This window comes from Apteryx mantelli, chromosome 5, assembly GCF_036417845.1.
Source record: "Apteryx mantelli isolate bAptMan1 chromosome 5, bAptMan1.hap1, whole genome shotgun sequence".
NCBI lineage: Eukaryota > Metazoa > Chordata > Aves > Apterygiformes > Apterygidae > Apteryx > Apteryx mantelli.
The window spans coordinates 12,026,886-12,040,868 of NC_089982.1; the positions used below are offsets into that span (position 1 = coordinate 12,026,886).

The following is a 13,983-nucleotide window of genomic DNA, read 5'->3' on the forward strand; positions in this document are numbered from 1 at the left end:
ACTCCATCCAGCAGAGCTTCACTGTATTTCAACAGGAGTTGAGCTGGGACACTAAAATCGGTGGTACATCTAACTCCTATGTCAGCAAATGCAGCTGGCCTGCCTGGCAACTCAAAACCCAGAAAATGTTTTTTTTTCCAGGCCTTTGCAGTGCAGAAGATGGAGTTTTGTTTTGTTTTTTTTAATTTAACTGAGTCTGCAAAACATCAGTTGCCACCTAAGGAGGCCTTCTTTAAACAGGCAATCCTCACTGGGTAACATCCAATGGGGTATCAGCTACCACCTCTCAGGCCACGCTAGACGGTGCGTAATTGGAAAGGACAACAATTAAAGGCTTACGGGAGCGCTCAGTATTATACAAGATGAAATACATGCGCAGAGAAAAACAGCAAAGTTTGGAACGGATCCAAAGCTCAGTCAAGGGAGCAGAGAGGCTGTCCCTGGCTCGGCTGGCCGTTGGAGCGGCTCCCTGTAACACCGCTGTAACCCAGCCCGTTCCCAGCGCCCCAAAACCTGCGGGTGCTGCTGCGGGGCTGAACCCGGGAAGCAACACAGAGCACTGAGCACAGGGAGACAGCGAGCTCCTTGCTGCCTGCTTTTAAAGGAGGCGGGAGCTATATTTAACCCGACCACTTCTCCTAGTATGAAATATTGATGGTCGTTTCTTGTTTTTGTAGGAAAGAGATAAGTAATTAGCCACTTCTCCAGGCAATGGAGAAAACACATGAAAAATTTCAGGCAAAAGTTAGTGTCTCGAGATCCTCAGCGACCTTTTTTTCTGATGTGACAGGCAACTGTTGCCACCATATTTACAGTACAAATGGATGTGACAGACCTCTGGGCTCATCTTGGTCTTGCTCGCATCTTTTTTCTCAGAGGCTGAGCCACAAGGTCTACTCCAGAGGCCTTTCCAGAAAACAGCTTAGTTACCCTCATCCCTTCTTATGTTCTCCTCCCCTGACAACCTCCTCAGGGACTTTTATTAAGGCCAAATCTGTCTCCAGTGGTGCTTCTGGTTCCTCTACTCACTCTCCGAGGAGGGTATTTAAGGCATGTGGTGGGAAAGCTGATGAGGCAAGAGGAAAAACCAAAGGGGAGAAAACTGCCAAACAGAAACTGACTGGAAAATGTTTCCCTCTGCCCCTCCTGCCTGTGCACCCAGTGCAGATGCTCAAGTCCTCCTATGGGGAGAGGAGGCCCTGCTATTGCCACAGGAAGAAGCTGCTGAGGCGGGTGCAGCCAGTGAGAGAGCCGCCACTTTGCTACAAGCAAAAGGGGGACTTTTAGGGGACTGGAGCATCTCTCATGAGGAAAGGCTGAGAGAGCTGGGCCTGTTTAGCTTGGAGAAGAGAAGGCTGAGAGGAGATCTTATCAACGTGTACAAGTATCTGAAGGGAGGGTGTCGAGAGGATGGGACCAGACTCTTTTCAGTGGTGCCCAGCGACAGGACGCGAGGCAATGGGCATAAACTGAAACACAGACACTTCCATCTGAACATGAGGAAAAACTTCTTCACTGTGAGGGTGACAGAGCACTGGAAGAGGTTGCCCCGAGAGGTGGTGGAGTCTCCTTCTCTGGAGATATTCAAAACCCGCCTGGATGCAATCCTGTGCAACGTGCTCTAGGTGACCCTGCTTGAGCAGAGGGGTTGGACTAGACGATCTCCAGAGGTCCCTTCCAACCTCAGCCATTCTGTGATTCTGTGATTCTGAAAATCCTGCACACAGTTTCATTTCCCCCCCACAACGTAAAGATGACCTATTACATCTAGCAAAGAAGCAACTAGAGAGCTGCTCTGTTTCAAGGAAAAAGGAGTTTTACCCACTTGGCAAAGGAGGCTAATGAAAAGAACTGACTGTGCCAGGTATCCTGTCATTTATCTGGCTGCAAATCAGTAACTAGATGTAGGAATAAAAATAAGTTCTGCAGGCACATATGCAATACTGTGATTAAACCAACTGTACATTACCCACCTCTTCTCAGGTTCTCAGAGTCACAAATCAACACCACAAGCTTGACAGAGTGTCCCAACATAGCAGGTTTCCAAAAACAGACAGTACCTGTACTGTATCAACCGGTGAATGGCCCCAGCAGCGTGTTGAGTGGCGTCGCTAGAGCGCCCTTAATTACCAAGTGCAGATGGCGGCACAAGAACCCTTTCTAATGAGTAGTGAAGGCAACTCTCCTGGAGCTGCCAAGGGGAAAAGAGAGGAAAAAATAACCTTTCCTTTCTGAACTAGGAAAGCAAATCAATGAGGGCTGAGGCACAACAACCTTTGTAAGACAAAAAAAAGAAGAATGACATGCTTGAAAGTTTCCCTTGGAGCAACAGTGGTACACAGACTTTTCCAGCACCGAGAGCACACCAGGCAACTCGCCAAGCATCCTGAGGGCTGAAACTAGTTTGCATCTAAATTTACATAGCTCTTAATCAGATAAATGTACGCCATTTTAAAAAAAATTACAGCATGCTCTACATGCACACAGCACTTCACAAAACACACGGAGCCACTGCAGAGCAAGAACTGCCGGGGGAGAAAGAGAAATGGGATGGTCGGCACAGGTTGCCTAACTCCGGCTGCAGAGAAGTCAGATGAAGACAGCGGAGGGACCAGACTCCTGCTCAGATCAAGATGTTAAAAAAGGAGCATCACAGAAAAGCAATGTCAAGGCTCCCATCAGCAGTAAGGATACTTTTAAGACATCTTCATGAGCAGGCATCTCTGCAGAAAGCAGCAGTAGCACCAGGAGGGCTAAGCCTGCTCCGACAGCAAAGATTTGGTCAGCCACTTTTGCACACTTTCTTCTGTGACTGAGTACCTGCCTGAGAGACCCGAGGGTGAAGAAACTGCAGCAGCTGTGACTGAGTCAGATTAGGCCACCATAAACCAGCCTACTCTAACGTTCAGCCTCTCTTTTCCTGATTTAAACTTGATCTCCATGTATTTTTTTCCTGTGGTCAGTTTGGAAATTTGTGAACCACTGTTCTTGAATTTTCTTAATCCATTCAGTGTAAGGTCAATTGGCTACTCTCAAATTCCCTAAAGAACTGCTGGAAAGTTAGAGAAAGGGAAGTGAGCCAAGTCAACGCATCAGCTTTGTTTTGAGGTCTCCTGTGAGCAAGATCACATGCTGCAGGTTGAACCTTGCTCTGAAATTAGAGAGTCAAAACTTTGGTGAGAGCTTTTCACTATGAGGAGCATAGCAATTACTGGAGATCTTCAAGACCATGCCTATCCATTAAAAATACCCTGACTTGGTCCATAAATGTAATTCATCTCATAAAAGTCTCCCTTTTTGACCCAAGCTTATAGTTAACTTTACTTTAAAAGGTACTTTCAGTTTCCCTGTTGAAGTTTTACACTGTAGGTGCTGCAGGCTACATAGTTTAACAAAGCAGTTTCATGTTTACAGTAATTGGGGCAGACAGCCACTTAGGCAGAAACCTTCTTAGTTTGGGGGGGGGGGTTGCATTTGTGTAGGATGCAATTTTTTAAACTTCGTACTCGCTTACATTGACAATAAAAAGTGGCTCTTGCGGACAAAAGACATGGTTACATGAACGTACTATCCACCAGCAAAATGAGTTTACAAAGTTCCTGGTTTTCCCTTGCCTCCAGTTGCAATCCAGCTATGCCAGTACAGCTCCTCATAGGACTGCACTGTAAATAGGATCACCAAAATCGTTCCATGTATTGGTAAAAACTCCCTTTGTTTTACATACTTTTTTTTTAAACACAGATCATTAACAAGACTTCTAGGATTAGAGACAGTTTAAAAACTGCTACCTTCATCTTGTACACAAATCCAAGTGGGTATTCTGGGCAAGAGGGGTAATTTCAATAGCATTTAACCACCACATGCATTTCTGCAGACCTTGTTAAGTATTTTCAGCGACCAGCAGCCAAATCCACTTCAGCTTTAGCAAGCAATAATATAATCTTACAGATGACCTGAAAACAGATTTTTCTGGGTGGGGGAGGAAGGCGAAGCAGGAGGGAGAGGAAGGAGACTGAATTCCTGAGAGCTCCAGCCAGCCATCTGTGATTTCAAATGATCAAAATGTAGTTTGCACTGTTAGAAGAAATCATCTAACTGCAAGTTGTGATTAGAAATTTCAAAGCTGTGGGTGGGGGGTGGGATGGAGGTTAATTTTAGTATCTGAGGCTTTCTCTTGGCTTAACTCTTTCCACACCAATGTCAGTAAGGAGGTCCAGAAGTTTACTCCAGGCAAATAAATGTCTATTTCATTGCTTAAATCTGAGATTCTTCTTCTCAAATTGAAGCAATGCAATAAAATACATGCAACAGATGCAATACAGAAGAAACAGATTGTTCACCTCAGATTTAAGCAATGCAATAAAGCAGCAGGCATAAAATTCCTTTGCAATTTCTATACTGTTTTTGTGTCATATAACAATTTAAAGAGGCCGATTTTTTTGTGGTTTAGGGACTAAAAGTTCCCAAAAATGCCTCACTACTGGAAATCAATGTCTAGTTTTCTGTGTTTTCTACTCATCAAAGCACAATCTGAAGCAATAGTGATAAGCAGAGGACCGGCAGGGGTTAAGATCAACATCCAACTATTCTGAAGTTGTAGAAAGTAAATCATGTTGTAGCCTTGCGAAGGGAAATGACAGAGCTTGACAGAGTTGTGAGACACTGTATGATCTTTATCAAGTTAAATAACTGAATATACTGGTCAAAAAAATTTTTGTGTGTATAGTTTCAAATTTCAAGATCTAAATAAATACTTGGATTAGAAGCAATGAACTGACTTCTATGTAATGAATACTAATAAAGACATTAAAAATAAGGCTATGTTTCCCCATGAGAAACATATTAGTAGGAAACATAAATATGCTACAGGTAAACATACAATACTGCATCCTTAACAAGCGGCATATTTGACTTGCGTCTAAACAGCCAACAGACCTAAATTCGAAAAGAGGGAATTTTATTTAGGCTGAGAAATGAAGAGGGCCCTTGCCATTTGTCTGTATGACTCACCCAGCACTACCTCCCACAACCTGCTGCAAAGGGAAGCCTGTAAGATATTTTGGCAGTATCTTTCAACCAAGCACATACACCTCACACACTCACCACTTCTTTTCCTCCAACGAGATTTTTCCTGGGAGTGCAAATAAAGCTGACCTCATTTTAGAGACAGTTTTACAAATTTAAGAAGTTTTCCAAACATTTTAAAGGAAGCTGCCAGTTAAAAATGCAAGTCTGCAACTGCAGGAAGAGAAGGAACAGTAATGTTTTGATGGGAGGGAAGGGAGGCATTTTTAAGTCTGTTCTGAAACACAGAAACTCCAGGGCCCATTTACGGACTACACAGGAGGAGGAGCCCTCTTTTCACTCCCAAGAGAGCTGCATCATGCCCAGCAGCAGTGCACTCTTCCCATCACCATCTTCTGGTTTTATTCTGCTCTAGGCAAGCGCCCTCCACCAAAAGAAAGAGGTCAATCCCCTGCACCATTTCCATTGAGAACAAGAGGTGGACCAAAAAGTGAAAGAAATAAATACTGAAGAGTAGTGAAATGCAGTGGATTTTTCTGTATTATTACTCTGCGTATTATGGTGAAAGGCTCTTCAGGCATGCAGGAGACCAAAGAGAGGACTCCACTGTGAATTAAGGGTGCAGTCATGATTACTGAGGACTACAAGCATTTTACAAACATACTACAAACCTGTTTATAAACAATCAGGGCTCACATGCTGTGCATTTGTTCAGACTCCAAAACAACTGGCAATGTTGGTCCAGAATTATTTGCAAGTGCAACCGTGAGCAGAACAAAAGTTTTGCTTGTTACAAGCCTGTTCAGAAAGGAAAGTCCAGGTGGTATTTGTCACAGCAATGTACACACTTCCAGATTTGTAAAACAATGTGGTAAAAAATACAAACATCTTCAGTTTCTCATAGGATTCCTTAGTGATAGAAAAAAAAAAAAATCAAGAAAACAGGAGTAATAACTTCAAGGCAAGAAATGCCTGGATGAGGTCATTTTTAGACAGCAAGGAGGGTGACAAATTGCAAAACCACTGGTAAGGGTAGCAGTATAAAGCTGCTGTCAGATGGCTGTCACTCAGGGAAGTACCTGCAGGTACAGGCTTGAGCCATTCTTTTTTTTTTTTTCAGCGGCTACTGTTTTGTAAAAAAAACAAAATCTATGCCTGCCACCCAGTTTATTCTCACCTACACCCATGGAGTCTAAAAGAGATCAGTTTTAAGAAATCTCTGCTGCACTTCATTCAGTGGGACAGGTGATTGATATTGGGGTTTCAGGCTTAAATGATATTTTCAAAAGTAGGGACGTCTAAAAGACAAGGTAGAAGACTAACTCATGCCTGAACGTTCAGACACCGTCACCATCCTTTCCTGCTGGAGAGACCCACAAGTACACAGATCCATGCCTACCCTACCCCCTTTTCTAATGGCTGTTAAAAATGCTGGATGAGGTTTGCATTTCCTTTTGTCTCTCTAACAGCCAAGATGAGTTGGTCCAAGTAGCATTTGTCCTGCAGAGCCTTTGGTCAGCAAGTGCTTAGAATTTTTTGTCCCACAGCTCGCTGAGTGATGCAGACAAGCTGCTTGAATCACAGCTCCTCTCCCTTTTGAGGCAGTGTGTGGCAACATACCAAGGAAACTGTGGATAAAAGGTAAACTCAGAATCCAGCCTTAGGAGACCAGCTCCAGCTGCATAACGTATGCGTTTGATGCGAAGAGGAGATGAAACTCAATATACTTTAATGAGTTCTGCTTTCAGATTTTGGTTTATTTGAACCTAAAAATCAAAGGAAAAGTTATTAACTGATGGAGGCTGTTTGCTCGCATGGATTAAATTAAGCAAAAACAAAACCCTCACAAACCAAAACCCCTGCATGCCATTTTATGAATACTTGCAACAAAAACGCTTACTTTTTATGCTCTTTCAACACCGTGGGCTTGTCATCTGGCTGCTGATATGCATGCAAGACGGCTGTTGAAGATGTAAACTCCTCACAAGATCTATTAAAATCAGCCCAGGGACTCAGGCTAATATTTTGGTAGGAACCAGGCCTGCTGTTGTTTGGCACCCAGATCTCAATACTCAAAACAGACATGCTGCCAAGTCAGGAATGTGAGCCTTCGTTGTGTGCACTGGAGAATCACACCAAGGGCAGACAGTCCTTGCATGGGACAGTTTGCAGTCATACACCACAGAGATGGTACTACCTCCCTGTTCAGAACTGAAGTGTATAAAGAAACAACAAACCAGGCAAAGAAAGCAAGTGTTTGCTGAAATATGCCCAGTATTTTTACACAGTTTCCAACCTAAATGAAGGGTAAATCTAAGAAAACAATAGCAGAGCCCTGCACATAAAAGCTAATTCTCCATAGGCAAGGGCCAACAGGCATTCAAAATCTAAACCATCACGCACCACCTTTTGAGTAATTTAATCACTCAAACCAAATAAATACAATGCCTCTATGGGCAAAAACACAGGAACAGAATTCAGCAATAGTTCTTTTTGTCTTTCGGCATTAGTCAGTCATTAACATAAATGAACAGCAACAAAACCAAACAAGTTTTTACACAGTTTAACACCCACATCCAAAAAAAAGTGCAACTAAAATGGCTCGATTCCTCTTGACATCAACAAAACAGAATTTTATCTGAAAGCATAAATGATCACCAAGGCCAATATTTTGCTCTGCAGACTCTGAGTGGCTTCAGGGTAAATTATCAGTGATTACAGCTAATATCAGGATACAGCGTAAGGCACTAAAAAGAGATAATTATGAGGAAATGAGAAATTATCTGCTGTTCAAACAATAGATCAATTATAAAGTACAGCGCAGTAGCTGCAGAGCAGCATTCTTAGGCTCTGAGGGTACAATCTCCTTTCTCACTAACCAAAGAGAACCCACAGTTATAAAGCTTAATTATCCTCCTGGAGCATGAGCTCGCTCTCTAATTAGCTTCTTGTTGAGACAATATGGAGAAGGACGTAATTCCAGCTGTCCACAAAAATAGGATAGCACAAGCACAGTCCTGGCTCTTCCCTATGTACTCATCTCTCTTGCCCAACTGGTACAAATATTAAAGTCTTGATTTCCCCAGTTCTGGACAACCTAAGCACAAGAGTCCTTGACCCAAAATAAATCGAGGGAAGGAAACCTCGGGAGGTGGGGGTGTCAGTAATAAAGCTGCAAATACTACATCCAAGGGCTCTGCTGATAATGGCAAAGTTGGAGTTCGCCTTCTGCTGCTTCTGCAAAGCATAGTTGTGCAAAGCCCTCCTTTGCTCCTATCAATGCAAGTATAGACACATTTGCAGTTCTCCAAAGAGATGCAGCTCACTTTAGTAAACGGAGACCAAGCTGCATTTGATGGTAATGTTATTGTAGTGGTTGCATCCTTAAAGCAAGCAGATTTTTCAGCTGCATGGCTGCAGTTACGAGCAGTTAAAACCCAGGAGCTACAGTCAAAATTATGTTAGAAAGGCAAAGGTTGAAGATTTTAGGGGCCAAGTTCTCATCTAACAAAACACCACTGAAGTCAAGAGCTGTCCCAGCCAAGAAACAGAATCTTGCTGTATATGGTAAAAAAAAAACACTGGAAAAGGCACAAAAGCCTCTGGCAAGTGGGTTCATCCAGCACATCCCATCAGCCAGGTAAAGAAAATGTTTGATGTCTGGGTTGATGAGCAAAACAGAGTATCTGCAGTAACATGTTATTCATGAGTGAGCTTTTAGACCAGCTTATTACATACCAAATGCAACTACCTCCTACGGTTAATAAAATAGCACTGATAATGTTTGCAGTTAGCAAACACACAGGAAGGGAAAATTTCAGACCACATCTGCCTCACACTGAGACAGCAGACACCTGAGATTTTCCATACATCTGAATGACTTCGCCTTGCTTTTTTGTCATAGGAAAATAGGTGTTTTTTGCACTCAGTTGTGAAAGAAACTACTCTCTATTTGCAGTTAATCAGAATCCCCCTTGAAAGCAATCATCTCCTTGATGGCCTGCCTGGGTTTCCCACTTAGTAGGAGCATTCTAGTGACGGTACCTGCGTTTGTATCATCTCTAGCCCCACTGAAAGTCATGGAAACTAAGGAAAAGTGCTACAATCTGTTGCTGGGCAGGTGAGCTCTAGATACCTAGGTATCTGGAGATATGTGACGTCTCTTCTACTCACCCTTCGCTCCATGCAGGGGCAATGGAGTCTGAAGGGTTAACATTTGGCGGTCAAAATACCACGCGTAGTTCTCCTGGAGCTGCTACCATTGTGGCTAGTCCTGCACAGCTTTTATTAAATCTACCTCCAGCAGGCTTCATGCCTACAGCAGACTGTGAAATAAACTGCAGACTGTGAACACTCAGCAATTACTCTTATGCTTCAAGCATCATTATACAACAACTCATTAGCAAAGGAAGAAAATAGATAGTTTGTATGAATAAACTAACAGTTTAAACCATGAAATAAATATGACTTATGACATTACAGTACACATTTTAATATCTCTACTGTATTTGTCACCCTCACATACATTTTCATTTCCTAGTTACTTGAAAAGCTTGAAATAGAGTTCCTCAACTATTCTCCTCCTCACACAAAGCAATTTTTGCAAGTCCCAAAATTTTTCCAAATTCTCCTCTGCCGTAAGTTTTAACAGTAGGCTGAAAATGTAGGAAAGGGGTGGTAAACATTAGGAAACACAACTCTCTGTCCAGAATCCTGGTAACTGTAAAAGCATATCCATGATGCTTGTCCACTCCCCTTAAGTTTTCTTCTCTCTGGATTAATAGCCACTTAAAAATAGCAGAACTATTTGAAAGTCTCTGTGAACCAGATGCCAGATAGGTGAAACACTGGACTTGCAAGGAGTAAAATCAACCTGATCCCTAGAGCAAACCTTGGAGATAAATGGAGGGGAAATATATGGCCTCCATTTCTTCCCCAACATGTTCCAGTTCAACTGGTACCTTTCCTTTTCTGTTTCCCAGTACTTCTATAACTCTTCCCAGGCACGAGCTGGAGAGAGCACCTGATGGCTAAGGGTTTCCCTCTGCTAATGCCACTCAGTGGGTGACTTGCTGTACAACCTTTGAGAGTTAGGAAACCTTCTGTTTTCTGTATCAGTATCATGAGGTAGACAATACCAAGAGAGCCACTGGTTACAAAATGCTCTCAAACCTCTACCTAGGGCTATTAATAAAAGCACCCACTCTCTAATTAAGCATTTCTTGCCTACAGTGTATCTGTAGGAAAGCTTCGGCAGCATGGACTGGTAGTGAAATGTACTTTAACTCTTGGAAACCACAGTCACTGAGAAGGCTGTGCATTTGTTATGGTTTTGCATGTTACTGGGTCTGGGTATTTTAATACATGAATTTGAGATATCCTCTCTATATAAACAAATCACATTTTTAAAACTGAAATCTCAGCAAAACAGGGGAAAGAAGAAAAACTAAAACTTCTGGTTACAAGAACAAAGAATTGCTCCTGGAGAATTAAAAAGACTCTTGGCTAGAGATATAAGAAAATGCATCAATATAGTAGACCTGATTCTTCTCTCAGTCAGCCAGGATAAACGGATCATTTACATCAGCATGAGAGCTGCATTAAATCATTAGCTCCTAAAAAGCGGCACATAGAAACATGAAGAATAAACCTAAACGATGCGTGCTCTTAAGAACCCTGTTCAGTGTGAGGTCAAGGTTAATTACCACTTTCACCAGTGCATTGCTGCGGATATTCAAAGGAAAGCATCTTTCACAGAGGCACCAAAAGAAGGCGAGATCCACCACATGAGTGCTCTCAGTTCCTCATTTCTGTTGCCTGCTTCGGCAACAGTAGGAAACAGGTGTGCGCACACCCCCCTGTGCAAAGCCCGGAGGAGGGAGCACTGTGCAGCCAGTCTAACGAGCTGCCCAGCTGGCCTTGGAACAACTCCTCGTTAGCCCCCTGGGGACACAACTCCTGGTGAAGGCCTATGTGCACGCGGCAGGGCAGGCAACCTGGCCTCTTCTCCCGGCAGGACAGAGGCTGCTTTCGCCAGGTAGCCTATACCCACCAAACCCAAGGTTCCTCCGAGGCACGTCAATGCCTTCAATCGCATCCAAAACCAGACTGCCCGCCAGCCACAGGGAGCACTGCTCTGCTCGCTGCCAGCACCCATCAACGCTGGCTGCAGTCCCACCACAGAGGTGCCCCAGAAGGCGCACGCTCTGCAGAGGACAGATCTGCTCCAGGCTCTCTGCAGACAGATAGCGAGGGCAGTGACAAAAATACTCTACTGCAGTGGACCTACCTATGTTTTTAAACCAAAAAAGAGGATTACAGGCTCACTTCTGCAATGCAATATTGCTTAGGAACTCCAGTGGCAAACCAGAACCTCACTGCAAAATGTTGTGCAAACACAGGGCAAAAAGACTTCTTCTACCGTGAAGATTAATCCTCAACACCAGGCCCCTAAGAGCTACAAGAATCAACTGGAAAACCCCTCCCTTCTCTTTCCCCAAAATACCTTTTGGGTTACAGGCTTTTTCACAGTTTCCTCTGGGGAAGGAAGGAGACAGCCTGTTTTAATCTTTTTGCCTGGACAAAACCCACTGTTAGTCCATAGGGCCTGCAGCCACTTCACCTTACCAATTTACCTTGGCAGACACAGCAACAGGCCTCGCACTACCTCTCACCTCAAACATGAAATAGTGGGAACGCCCAGCCCCAGCAGACATCCACCAAGCAGTATCTTTTGTGGAAAGGGTATTGAATGGCATTTCAACTGGCAGTAATACCCTATCACGCAAGGACAGAATGGCAGAAGGAATCTCACAGTGTTTTTAAATACGGACCCTGAAAAACAAAACACACGACTCAGTAAGAAAATACAAGGCCCAGTTCAGAATACGGAAAGGACACAGTAAAAGGAGAGTCTAAGATCAGTCCTGCCATGTCCAACTATATGCAAGCTCTAAATAGAGGTGAAGGATAATTAGAAGTACATACACACCATGTGAAAGTTTACCTCCTGCTGGGGAGAAGCCAAAAGATCAGCTTCTTGCATCCCCTGCCAAGATCTGTGCAGGCACAGGCACACAAGATGAGAGAAAGAACCATCCCCGGCTTGGCAACGGAGCCAAGGTACTTTAAAAGCAAACCTAAATCGTTTGCAGGAATCCAAAATCAAACCCTCGAGACAAGGAAGAGATACTGCGATCTGCTTTTTGAGAGCTAAGCTCCTACCCGGCTTCACCTTGCAAAACCCGGACTCCGCAGGGACACGAACACACGCACAAACACCCCCTGGTTTTCAACCAGAGGCAAGGTATCAGTCAGCCCCAAACCAGGACATTGGGGAGAGGGGGCCACAGCCACATCGGCCACCCCATGGCACGGAAAAGGTGAGACACTCTCCGGCAGGGAAACTGCACAATCATACAAGACATTTTGCTCATTTTAGATATTTTATTTGGCAAAAAAATATCTCGCCCCTCTGTCTTTAAAAGGAGCTGTGCCATGCAGCAGGCCATCACAGCAAACCAGGGAAAGAAAGGATGTTTTGGGCAGGAGGACTGCACACAAAGGCTGATGATGAAAAGCACTTTTTTAATTCAAGCTCGAAAGAGTCTGTCTGGTAACAGCTTTATTTTTACGAGTAGGAAAACAGAGGATTGCTTCTTTCCCTCCCTTCATGGGATCAAAAGAAGGCAACGGGACAGGTCTTTCTGGGTGGTACGGACAAGTTTTCCGGAGGATTTTCTGCAAGTCTGCTTGCTACCATTAGCTTGAAATAACCTATGGTAGCCTTATTTGTTTAGTGCGTCCCTCTGGAGATAGATGTATAGAAAACAACGCCACTCTTCTTTCAAGGAAACTTCTTCCATTGCAGGTGAGAGGGCAAAGGAGGAAGGGGGAAGAGCACAGTCCATCTCTACAAACGATTTTTTCGCTGAAGATGGAGAACAAAACCAGCTCACATCCGTTACCAGGAGGTCACCAGCACGGCTAAACACATGAAGTCACACCTGGGGCACAACTGCACCGCTGATGTCTGTGCCCGCCTGCAGGCCATGCGGGCCCGGGAGGGGGACGGGGCAACACCCGGGCAGCACCCAAACTGAGTGGCCAGCCCTGGCCACCCGGACCCCGCAGGCGGCCACGCGTGCATTGCATTGCGTTGCATTGCACGCACGGGAGCACTGCGCACACCCACAGGAGCTGCACGCACACGCGTGCACTGCGCGCCCCCAGGCACTGCACAGGCACATGCAAGTGTATCGCCCGGCGCCGTGCACTGCGCACTCGCGCGCACGGGCATTGCACGCCCGCGAGCGCGCGCCCTGTGCGCACAACGCGTTGCACGCCCAGTGCCCCGCAGGCACCACACAATGCGTTGCACACACAATGGCATTGCACACACAATGCGCTGCCCCGCGCATTGCACACACCCCCGCGCACCGCACGCACTGCTGCACCGCGCACCGGTCCCCTTGCACGCACACGCCCCCCACCCGGTGCCTTGCACCCCCAACCCCGCACCGGTGCCAGCCCCCGAGGCGCCGCTCACCTCCCCTGCGCGGTGGCGGGGTGCCCGGCGGGGCCCGGCCATCAGCACCCCATGGCGGGGCGGCGGCGGCGGGGCTCCTCCGCGGCGCTTCAGCTCCGTGCGGGCCCCATGTCCGGGGCGGCGGCGGCGGCGGCGCCCGGCGGGCTCATGTCGCCATGGCGGGGCCGGTGCGGGGCCGCGGCGGCGGGGTCGGGGGGAGAGGGGGGATCGGGGGGGCGGGCCGCCGCTGCCGCCGCCCGGGAAGCAGGGGAGGGGGATAAAATAAAATAAAATTAAAATTAAAAAAGGGAGGGGGGGGAGAGCGAGAGGCAGCCAGCAGCCAGCCGCTTCCCGGGGGGAGCAGGGGGGGAAAGAAGGGCCGGCGGGGCGGCCTCCCCTCAGCCTCTCCCCGCCTCCCGCGCGGGCGGGGC

The 13,983-nt window shown here is 45.8% G+C and overlaps 1 protein-coding gene across 1 annotated transcript in view; it reads right to left on the reverse strand.

Annotated features, from left to right (window-relative positions):
• Window positions 1-13,761, reverse strand: part of CCNI (cyclin I) — a 35,644-nt gene extending 21,883 nt beyond the window's left edge. The window contains exon 1 of the mRNA XM_067297517.1: window positions 13,574-13,761. The gene's annotated coding sequence lies outside the window, so the exon portion shown is untranslated. The remainder of the gene's footprint in view (window positions 1-13,573) is intronic.
• Window positions 13,762-13,983: the final 222 nt, after the last annotated feature.